Source organism: Amia ocellicauda, chromosome 23, assembly GCF_036373705.1.
Source record: "Amia ocellicauda isolate fAmiCal2 chromosome 23, fAmiCal2.hap1, whole genome shotgun sequence".
In the NCBI taxonomy this organism is placed as follows: Eukaryota; Metazoa; Chordata; class Actinopteri; order Amiiformes; family Amiidae; genus Amia; species Amia ocellicauda.
The window spans coordinates 19,681,036-19,692,407 of NC_089872.1; positions in this window are offsets into that span (position 1 = coordinate 19,681,036).

Consider the following 11,372-nt stretch of genomic DNA (forward strand, 5'->3'; position numbering starts at 1 on the left):
CTGTTAGTGTGACGTGCTATGTTATTGCACTATGCTGGTGCACCAGAGGTTTCTGTCCGAAGAGATGGAGCATGTGGGATCCGTGGTGCTGACAGCTGGACTCATCCCCATGTGTCTCAGTGATGCTGTTCAACTCTGACATGGTCTTTTGCTGCTCCTCTCCGTTCGTCCATCTGTCTGTGCCACCTCACTCAACATGGGTTGCCAAGCAACAGAAGTAAGCTGTAGGCACGGTCTCCGACTGGGTGGCCGCCCCCAGATCCCACAGAAGCTTTACTCTGTATCCCAGACAAAACACATGGCCTATGCCAAAGCAACCGTGGGCGCCACAGCCAGGCCGCCTGGCCTCACCGAAGCCGAGTCAGAGTTCCCTCCCGGACGCTATGCGAACGTCCGCCCCTGTCCACCGGCGCTTTCATCCTAGGAGGATGCTTGGATTAGAAACAGGTTTTTCCAATTCCACAGCAACTTCAAGGCACGCCTGGAGAAATATGTTTTGCTTTGGCTGAAGTCAGGCCAGAGCAAAGAGTGTTTTGTTTTTATAGGCTACCTCCCAGAAGCCATTATTTAAACTCTTAAATAGATGAATGGACACAAGTCCACAACCTCTTCATCCATGATGTCATGGTGAAGGTGGAGAGGGGCATTTCATGTCTGGAAGTGCTGTGCAGCCCACCAGGAATGACCGTTAAAGCTGGACAACGCTTAGCACAGAATATCCATTATACGTCAGTGTGCCTAATTCTAAAACAGTCGCTGAGGTTTATTTTTCAGCCACTAAACTTTCAACCAAGGAATAAACTATCCATCACTGAAGCACAGTGGCAGAAAGCCCTGTCGAAGGAACCCAGCAGAGCTGGCACTTTGTCCCCCACGGTCTCGACCGTCCCATTGCCTGATGAGTTCAAGGAGCAAGAGGGACCGGCTGCCTCCACAGGACTGAGTATCTCTGAAGTCACTCTCCATGTCATAACAACACAGGGAGAGTTTGTGTAATCTCCCTTGGATGGCTGCCGCTCCACAGGGGTAGCTGCCCCATCCATCATGGCTGTCCTCTTGGCTGAGGGTCTCTTGCAGTGGAGGACAGAGAAAGGCGCGTAATTTCACTCCTGGGTGGGAATAAGTGACAGGGAGCAGCCGGCCCCTCTTCCTCTCCCTGGGGCCCTGGGCTCTGCTTTCAGCTGTGCGATGTGCATCTCTGTCTCCCGGCGTCACGCGAGCCACGCTCCTGCCTCGCCCCCTTATCTCTGGCTACTCTGACTCCTCGTCTCTTCTTTTGACAGAAGCACACGTTGACAAATATAATTCTCTCTACTGCTGATAGAAGTTTTCCAATCTTAACAAAAAAAAATTAAATGCAATGGTCAGGAAATAAACTAAAACAAATGAGTCCTGTTTTCTGAACATTGGGTTATATACATCAACTTTCTAGTGGTTTGGATAATTATATGAAAATGTATCACGTCAGCAATCTGCACAACTAGAATCTGCTGAAATGATTTGACAAGAATGTTTTTCTGGATGTTTTATTGTATTTATTTGTAGTCTGAACTATAAATGTGGCTACTCTTACAGCAATACAACAATTTGTAACAATTATTCTTGTTTACAGAGCTGAACAAATCAAAGCCGCACTTCTAAACTCTCAAATTAATACAAACCTACCCAACATCATAAGAGTTTTGAATGCACCCCAGATGGTACCCTCTTACAGCTTTCATGCTCAAAAACAAATATATCTTACGACTGTAAAATTGGCTTTATCTCAGGTCTGACTGGCAATTTAATAGCAAGTGAATTTAAAGACTATTTTACCACAGAGGCCTTCAACGTCCATCTGTCATAGAAATACCAACCTGTCTTAAAATGGCGGATAATCGGTGCGCTCTGTGGCTGAAGTGAACAGCTGACTTCACTTTGAGGGGAAGTCTTTACATTTCAGTGATTTCTGATGTGGAAACAGGATCAGGAAGAGCTTGAACTCATAAACCGAGCCAGGTGCCGGCATTAGGGGGTTCTGGGAATCCCTACGCACGATGAATCTACAGAGACAGACAATCTTGGTGGGAATTATTATTTCAGCTTTTTCTTTCCATCCCACACTTCATTGGTCAATGTACGGAGACATTCCAGCCGGCGGGTCGGGCCACATCGCTTCGTTCCAAGAATTTCAAACGTCAGATTAAAAAGTCCCAGTCGGGGTTATAAATAGTCTGAATTTCTGCAGGCCGTTCTCAGGCTCCTCTCGGCGCTACCTTTGCGATTCATGTTTTGCAGCTACCAATGGGAACCTTTCATGTCCAGATATCCATCAGGGGCCCCTAGTCTGAAGTCAGAGGAGTCGTTTGAAGATGGTGTTTATTTATTTTAGGTTAAACCGAACCAACTGTTTGCTAACTTGAACACTTCAGTACCAGAAAAAATACTACTGTCTACCGTTGATCATTTCTCGCCTCTTAAAAACTAATCTGCAAATATTGTGAGTCCAAATATTCATGTCAGCTTCATGGAATAATGCCCACCAATACTTGAAGACTATTAGAAGAGTTCAATTAAAATTAAAACAGACGTTAGCTTGTATGATAACGCATTCATCTTTCAACCATACTATTTCACACAAGTACGCACGATAGTCGCACACAGAGGTAAGATATTGAAGCTTGTACTTTTCCTCTCTACCCACACACCTGGCTGCCCTTCACTGACCTCCCAAACAGACCCTCTTTTTTTTCCTTCTCTCTTTTTAATCAAAGAGGTTCTGCTTTTCCCAAAGAGCCCGTGCCATTCCCACTCAGACAGGCATCTCAAGTTCACGGCGCTGCAGCCCGAGCGATCCCCTTACCTGTAGCCGGTGACAATGGCCGCTCTCTCCCTGTGCCCTGAAGTGGAAAAGCCATCCTCTCGCTGCCAAGAACCGCCATGAAGAATGTCATTGTGGCGGTCGCGCTCATGGGCCCGGCGCTGCGCATTTATGAGACCCCAGACGCTGGCTCCGCTTAAGAGCCGCGTTGTGTGTCGAGTTACCATGGCGGGCTTGGGTTGCGTAGGAAGGGCTGTACGTGTCAATTAGCTCGGCCTTTGATTCCTCAAAGAATGAGAATGTGATTTACACGGGTGGATCATTCACCTTACATTTTCTCTAGCATCTTTATTAACACACACTGTGGGATGTCCTCTGGTGATGCTGCAGCAATTTTTTTTATGATGCTTTAAAAGCAACCAAGTTTAAAGTCATCACGGTGGATCTGCAAGCTATTCAGATTTGGGGGAATGAGCATCTTAAGACAGACGCGCAAAAGGAGCCTCCAGGTGCCATTTTTGGTTTAGAGACAAATCCAAAAAGGTGACCAATTGGTACCATAATAGATGGCAAGGCTGACCAGGGTAGTTCTGGGATGTTCTAATGCAGGGGGTCTTAACAAGATAAGAATACCTGATTACACTGAAAGTTCACTGTCAAAACTGCACTGAAGAGGCCAGTCCAGTAACATAACCAATAAAGTTACGGAGGAGGATACTAATCTCAACACTCCCACACGTCTAAAGCTCCCATCTGATCATTTCTGCAGATCTTTAGAATATTCACCTTAGACACAGAGGACTGTGCAAAAGCTTTACCAAGGGCTGAATATTAATCTAAAACTTACAATAGATATTATCACATGACCGAAAGACAGGAATGGCATAGTGACAATTGTCTCGGACAGAATGAGGTAATGCCTAAAACTTTTGAATAAATGAACTGAGTGTGGAGCTTTTACAGACTCTCCTGATCACCCGTAACAAATTAAAAGCTTGATTACTCTAACACTTAACTCTGCGTTCAATTCTGTTAATCCTTCAGCCAGCCCTCCCCACTTCCATTACCTTCTCCCTGCCCTGAACCCTCTGCTACTTACACTAATTTAGCCAAGCAGGATATTAGATTAGCCCTAATTGTCCTTGGTCAACACTGTTATACAGTTTCCCTGGGATTTACAGCACTTTTGTAAGAATTGGTTGCTGAAGAGATGTTGTTCGCAAGGGGACACACCCTCAGTGATCCCCATGGGACAGTTTAACAAGTGGTCTATATCAATTGCCAGACCCAGCATCTTCTCTGAGAAATCAACATTTTTTATGTTTTATTTATTGTATTTATGTTCACCCTGGAACAGAGGAGACTACGTGGGGACTTGATTCAAGTCTTCAAAATCATGAAAGGCATTGAGCACATCAAACCAGAGGAGCTTTTCCAGATCAGCAGGGACACACGCACCCGGGACACAAATGGAAACTGGGCTTCAAGGCATTCAAGACAGAAAACAGGAGACACTTCTTCACACAGAGAGGCGTCACAATCTGAACAAACTCCCCAGCGATGTGGCTGAAGAGACAATTTGGGAACATTCAAAAACAGACTGGATAGGATCCTTGGATTTGTACACTTTCTTATGTTCTTATATTCTTATATATGTGATCATGGAAGTTGAGCTAACTAAAGGAATATCAACACGAGGTTCTCTGGGGCTGTACTAGTCAACTTGTGAACGTCAAGAGTTGACATTACTTTCACTGTAAGAAAATAAACGGGAAGAGAAGAAGAACACAACACCGGGAAGTTCGGGGCGGATTGCCTTTCATGCAGCCAGTTTTCACCAATAAAGAACCGGCTCTGACTCCGTCTCTGACCTGGCTCCTGTAAACAGTGTTAATTTAAACCAAAAAAACACAGTATGAAGACAGCAGCACCTGCATGCATTATCCATTAAGGTGTTTATTTAGCTGACAATAGGCGCTCCCGGGCCTTTATTTCATGCCTCATGTTGAGAGAGATTAGTGGCCTTTTCAAGAGGTAACCCGATCCCCGGTGTGTGTCCTGATTGGCCGCCGCACTGTGCGAATCGCGGGACAGCCTGGCCTGAGGCGAATCCGAGGAAATGCAGGCTGACTGCCCGTTGAGGGAGGAAAGAAAGTCTTGTGGTTTGAAGGTAATTGATATATAAAACAAGCGAGCAATTACTCAGTCAGATAAAGTTAAGCGAGGAGCAGTAAAGGAGCTGACAGGCTGTTTACACGGGCCTCCATTTAACACAGCAGAGCCCAGGGAAAAGTGACACTATCACTGAAGGGATCTCAAACAATCACAGCTTCTCTTTAAATGTTTTCTCATACGGAGGGAACCGGCACCAAAAAAAGGCAGATAAACCTCAAAAGACGAGGCTCCAATTTTCCGCCTGGCTACCACGCTGAAATTATATTATATATAGATCTAGTGACCTGGGCTGACCCCCCAAACTGTGTTTATTAGACATCTTATTATAACCATCTGTGGACGGGTTTCCCACCCCAAGCCAACACACAGAAGGGAGTTGGGTTTCAACATTCAGGACGTTCTCGACTGCATTTGAGACCCCGCCACGTACCAGAGCAGGGCAAGAAATCACTTTGCAGCTCAGATGTTTTTCCCTCAAGCTGAGCGGGCTGGAGGATGTATTGTTAATTTGTAACCATTTAACTGAGGTGTGAGCCGCGGCCTGGTGAGGATTAGGTAATGCTCTCGGATCGTGCTCCATGTGCCGTCCCAGATAAAGCAAAACCACACCAATCTTGTCCCAGTCAATCGCCAGGGACAGTAAGCATTTAACTTGCAGATTATTGGGGATCTTTTCAGGGTATTGGAACAATGCTTTCCCTGTGTGGACAAATCTAGACTCGAGAAATGCGGAGGAAGATTTTTGATAGACCCAGGTTTGCATTTCTACCCTTTCTGGTCACCTGGCTTTGGGTTCTCTCTCCAGTTGGCACGAGGAAGGTCTGACTTTGCTGTAACACAGCAGGGGTGGCATTGCATAAGCATCCCTGTGGCAAACGAATGCACCCGAGTTTGTTTGGAAAGCTCAAACAATCAGGTATGAAACACGGCAGCCGACAGCTTGAGTCCAGTAGCTCTGATTACTCGACCAGGCCAACCTCTCAGACCTCCTTCTGTTTGCCAACATCCAGGAGTGAAATGTCTCCACTCGACCTCCTTAGAGGAGCAAACACTCTTTATTTAACCAGCGCAGTTCGCACATTTTAGCACCGTGCTGCAGAATGCCGAGGGCCTGCTCGGCCAACAGCAGCCCACCTTCATTCGGGCCCGGCGGGCAATTACGTCAGCTTTTTGGAGCCTGCATGGTATGCTGTATCTAGGCGATGACGAGCAACAAAAAAGGGCACACACAAACCTGGGTGCAGGGGTGAGGAGGTCATTCTGTTACCCCGATACAGACACAGTCTCTGTCACACACAGGAAAACAGAAGAAATAATGGGGACTCTGAGGACCCACAGGTTGTTAAAGTTTAAACTTCCTGTTGAAAGCAAACTGAAACACTCAGATTTGGGGTCACTAAAAACAAAACCATGTCCTTCCAGGGAATAATGCATCGCAAAGAGGGACAGCTCTGTTTCTCATAGACAGCGGTGAGGAGTTTGGCCGACGACATGCGTGTGCTGAACCCAGACGAGCTACTCCGCTCCCCTGCCCGTGACTCTCCGGTTTCGCTTGGCGGCCCCACTGTCGCGGGCTGCGCGTCAGGGATACTGCCGCCACAAACGCATTAGCCGGCCCTGTAATCACAGAAGCGCAGATTAGATACGCCTGGATAGAACCTGGCGAACGCAGGGAAACCACGGAGCTCACCGACTCAGAACCACAACCACAGACTTCCTGCCCAGGCCGCCCCTCTCTCCGCTCCGCCAGCCCGGGAACGGCCGCAGCTCGGGAGACGCCTGCTACTGCGGCCTTTCTGTGCTGCGAGGGAAACGGAGAGACCGCGCCCGGCCTGCTCTCGGGCCACGGCTTCGCTAGAAAGCCGTGTTTTGTATAGTTCGCCCATGCGTTATTGCTCTTCTCTCTCTGAGTACTCTCTCACTTGGGTGTGGAACACCAGAAACACACGAGTCAGAAACTAACCAAAAACAAAGCAGCAAATTAAAAATGGGGCTCTAACACTCCAGAGAAACTGAGATCTTGTTCTGGACATGATTTATATACTCGGCGAGCCTCCGTGTCAATAAGATACACACACTTACAGACCTAGATAAGCATCACCCCATTAAGTTTGTGCTTAGCAAGAGGCTGATAATGCAGGCAAAGGCTGTTAACTGTTTAACAGCAGCGGGACCCTCTGGCTAGACCCGAGACTTTGACAATGCTAATGGCTGGTACTAAAGCGCCTGATTCAAGTTGTTTTCCACGTCTCGTCTGAAGGTCACATTCACACTGTCGTTTCAGGCCCATAAACTCGCCGAGTGTGACTTTGTGTGAGCCACGACTCCTTTCCCATCTGCCTTTTCACTTCCCTCCATGTCAGCTAAAAAGTCCTGCTGCTTTATCTTGGCTCAAGTAGTACATGAACTTTCCTATTGGGTTTAGGATTTGTCTTCATAGGAACTGCACGCCAAACTGGGCCAAAAGGGACATAGAATAAGCATTTGTGAACATTTAAAGCTACATTTTGGATCTGAAAAGCATATCATAAACTAAAAGCTTATAGGTAACCAATGCTAGGACTATTATGATACAAATGTACAGGTTAAAATACAACCCAAGGTAATTACATAAACACACACAGGTCTATTATTACAAAACAATAACACAACTGAACAGACTGTCTAACAGATTTCTTTACTGTTTTTTTCCCTAAAGTACTAAAAACAAAGCCTCCCTATATTTCCACGAGAAGTTTTTTTTTGGGGACTTCTGGACTATCACAAGACATCATTTAAACAAATGCTTCAATTGAATCCAACTGGCAGATCGGAGAGTTCGCCACCTTTGCTGCAATTCAAGCAGTTGCCAAAGTCTCCCTTTATTTCTCAACAAATTTCCTCTGCGTATCGTGTGTCACGTTAACAATATGTACACTTAACGAAAAAGAAAAGGAAAGCGGGGGGGGAAACACTCTGCATAGCTCCGGGGCTCTGGAAAAAAAAAGTGGATCTTAAATTGGTTGTTAGTTGTTCAATTGTGTTTCTGGGGGAAGGGGGCACGGGAGGTTGCGATGTATCAAGTGTTCACGATTCAGAGTATATTCAACTCGACATTTTTTCCAGTAAAACTATCTGTAGCTTATTTTTCTCCTTCCCAAATCCCTACTATGTTTCCATTTGCCATCTCAGTATATGCAACCAATTTTTGCATTTAAAAAAACAGTCAACAAGGGGAAGATTGGGTTCCTGTAGCAATAGGGCCAGGATTCCCAGAGGGGCCGTCAGAATAGGGCCACATTCTCCGCGCCGTTCTTCTCTTCAGCATGGCTCTGGTTTCCCCAGTCCCACAGTCCCTTTGCACAATATGTTATTTACCACTATCACAAACATAATAGTATTTAGGTTAGGAGTAGTGTGTAGGTTAGGACCAGTAGTATTACAGCAGGTAAGGTTAGTGTTACTACAGTGATCGTCCTAATCTAAAATAATCTAATAATCTTTTTTTTAGCACTTTCTTCTACAAACAATTCAAGTTGGAGGACTTCCCACCAAACATATTAGACAACAACACTTCTCAAAACCCACTTGACATTTTCCTGATCAGTACTGAAGACAGTAGCGTTCAGGAGATGGGACAGGAGGAAGGTAAGTACACCCCCAGCACTGCGAGTTTGTTCTCCCTTTCCCACCTCGTTGTAGGCATCATTCCCACAAGGAGAGCCCAGTAGGGAGAATAAATCTTGAATTATTATTAACAACAACAATAATAATAATAAAATCAATAATAATAATACATTTAACATCTCATGATGGATGACGTTTCTCCTGCCACTTTGTAATGCATACTGCATTCGTTCCAGACAGATTCGCTCAAACCCGGGATTACTGGGTGAATGTGTACCGGATGTGATGTTTTACACAGAGCACTTTTCACTCCTTATCTTGGAAAGATATTGCTCGTGTTGATGTCCATGAATGAGAAACTCATCCAGTGGGGAGTGTGTCCTCCTCTTACGCAGCGCCAGGCGGCCGGGCCTTGGTTCAAGCACGGTGGTGGTACCGAAAATGTGATTGAAAGAATTTCAGCAACAACACAAGGGGAGAAAATCATCCCCCCACACATGATATACATACTAGTCTTTACAACTTGTGTGTGTGTGGGGGGGGGGGGGGGTAGGCTTATTCTTGTCTTTGGCAACCAAAATAAATGTGTTTTTTTTTTTAATCTAAAATTGGAACTGCATTTGTAAATTATATGAAGTACAGCACTATTAGAAAAATGCATATTTTGCGATCCGCAAATGTTACATATTTGCAGGGTCTCTCTTGCTCAGGCTGTAGAATTGATGTAAGCAAGATATAGATGTGTTAATTCCAATTAGAAATGCGTTTAATGTTTTAGTATTTCGTTTATATAACATTGAAAAAAGTAGACTAAATATGCATGATAATTATAGGCCTCGATCACTTCAGAATAGACCATGTAACCGGATTAAAGCAGCCCGCGGTGCGTGATGGCCCGTCCCGCACAGACCCCGCCGAGCTGCGGGCCCAGGAGCAGCGTGCGTTACAATGGGATGTTTGCTGCTCTGCCAGATACAATCTCCAAGAAAATGAGCACAGTTTAACTGGGATTAATGCATATTTGCTCTCCAAACTGTTAATTAAACCTCCAGTGGAGTTGCCCGCAGCAGTGCGATGCAAATGAGCTGCTGAGATACTGGACACAGAGCCTCTATTGCAAGAGCTTACATCTATTGAATGCAATATTGTTTTTTGCTCTAGCTGTCAGGCGAATCGGTGTTATACCCCCCAGCTGCAGATGCCAGACGTGAAATAAAATCCGTGAAAAGGACTTTTTTTAAGGATTGTGACTTCTGGGAAGTCAGCGAAGTTTCTCTGAGCCCGTTAAATAACAAACTATTTGCGCTATAAAACTGAATTAATCCATACAATCATTTCACAAGCTTTAATATAAATAATTAGCATGGATCACTATAATGATTTAACATCAGGAAAGTCTGCACAGTTCGCACGATTGTGATTTTCTGTTTGTTAACTTGGGAGGGAAACGGAGTAAAAACATTTGTTTTCTCGATGGATTAAACTTCGCAAATAACCATTACAATACGCACACAGAGCAAAGCGTGTCCCCCGTGATCTTATTAGCCACTGTAATGTAAAACAGGCCTCTGCATAACACTGAACGCATTGCAACTGCGTATGAGCTGTCATAACCTAAACCATTTTTATGTACATGTCATATGAATTAGGACTCATGAAAAATACTGTTTCGGGTGCACGCCATTATTTTATTTCATGCACTAAAAAACAATCACATATTAATTGGATACTTATATGCATTTTTGTTTTACATATTACAAAATTAGTCAAATTGTGTCCAGAAGGTGGCGCTGCACGTCTCTCTGCCATCCCACCCCTGTCACTGGCCCATAATTTTCTCCAAATCAGGCTGCTGGCTGGGGGTTTCAGAGGCAATAAAGCAAATCTTAAAGTGACAGGAGCCCTCCCAAATATGACAGCAATGTGCTTGGACCCGCAGCCCGTGTCTCTCTCGGTGTTTAGTGACCGCTTAGGTCTATATTAAGTGTTAGGGAATCTATCGCCTTATTTTAATTACATGTAGACAGCATTTTGACAACCCCATATTGCTAAATGCCTGGCTCCAGCGGGAACGCAGTTTGCCGTGGATTTTAAGCTGCATTAGCTTGTGCACAGTTTGCATAAACTAACCGCGTTTTACTTTACAATGTAATCTATATTAAGCATAACAGAGCTGCACAGATTTGAAGCAAAGTGTCTGGAAACGGTTTATGTTTTTTAAAAATAATCTGCTAAATTAACATGACAGTTTGTGAGTTTCCCATTTAAAGCGGCTGTTACAATGAACTGATGTGGGATAGTTCCAATAAAGCAGTCCTCACTGATGTATTAAAATGACATTATTATTCTTATCAGTAGTAGCAGCAGGGGGAAATGTTTGAAAACTCTAGCCTGAATTAAAATATTTGCTGAACATACATTTAAACGTAGAGCAAATCACAATGCTGGAAACCTACATTTACAAATATCTGAGTAATAAAGTCTCAGTTTACTGCTGGCTTTACCTTTGACACTGTGGTGTGTCTTTGAGCCCATGATGAGCGCTGTGTGTGCGGGGCTGCGCTGATTGTGTTTGTTAATTAGTTGCTAACAGCATGCTAATGAGGGCTTGATGGATAGCCGTCTCAATGGCATTTAGTCCCACAATGCACAAGGCAGCGGGGATCCCCCTGTCGGACACTGAACGGGGGCTTAGAAATAGCCACATCACTTTGTGTCTGACCTAAAAAAAAAAGTATTTATCATTGTTGTTGTTGATAATAATTCATATTTCAGTTACTAATTTTGTTAT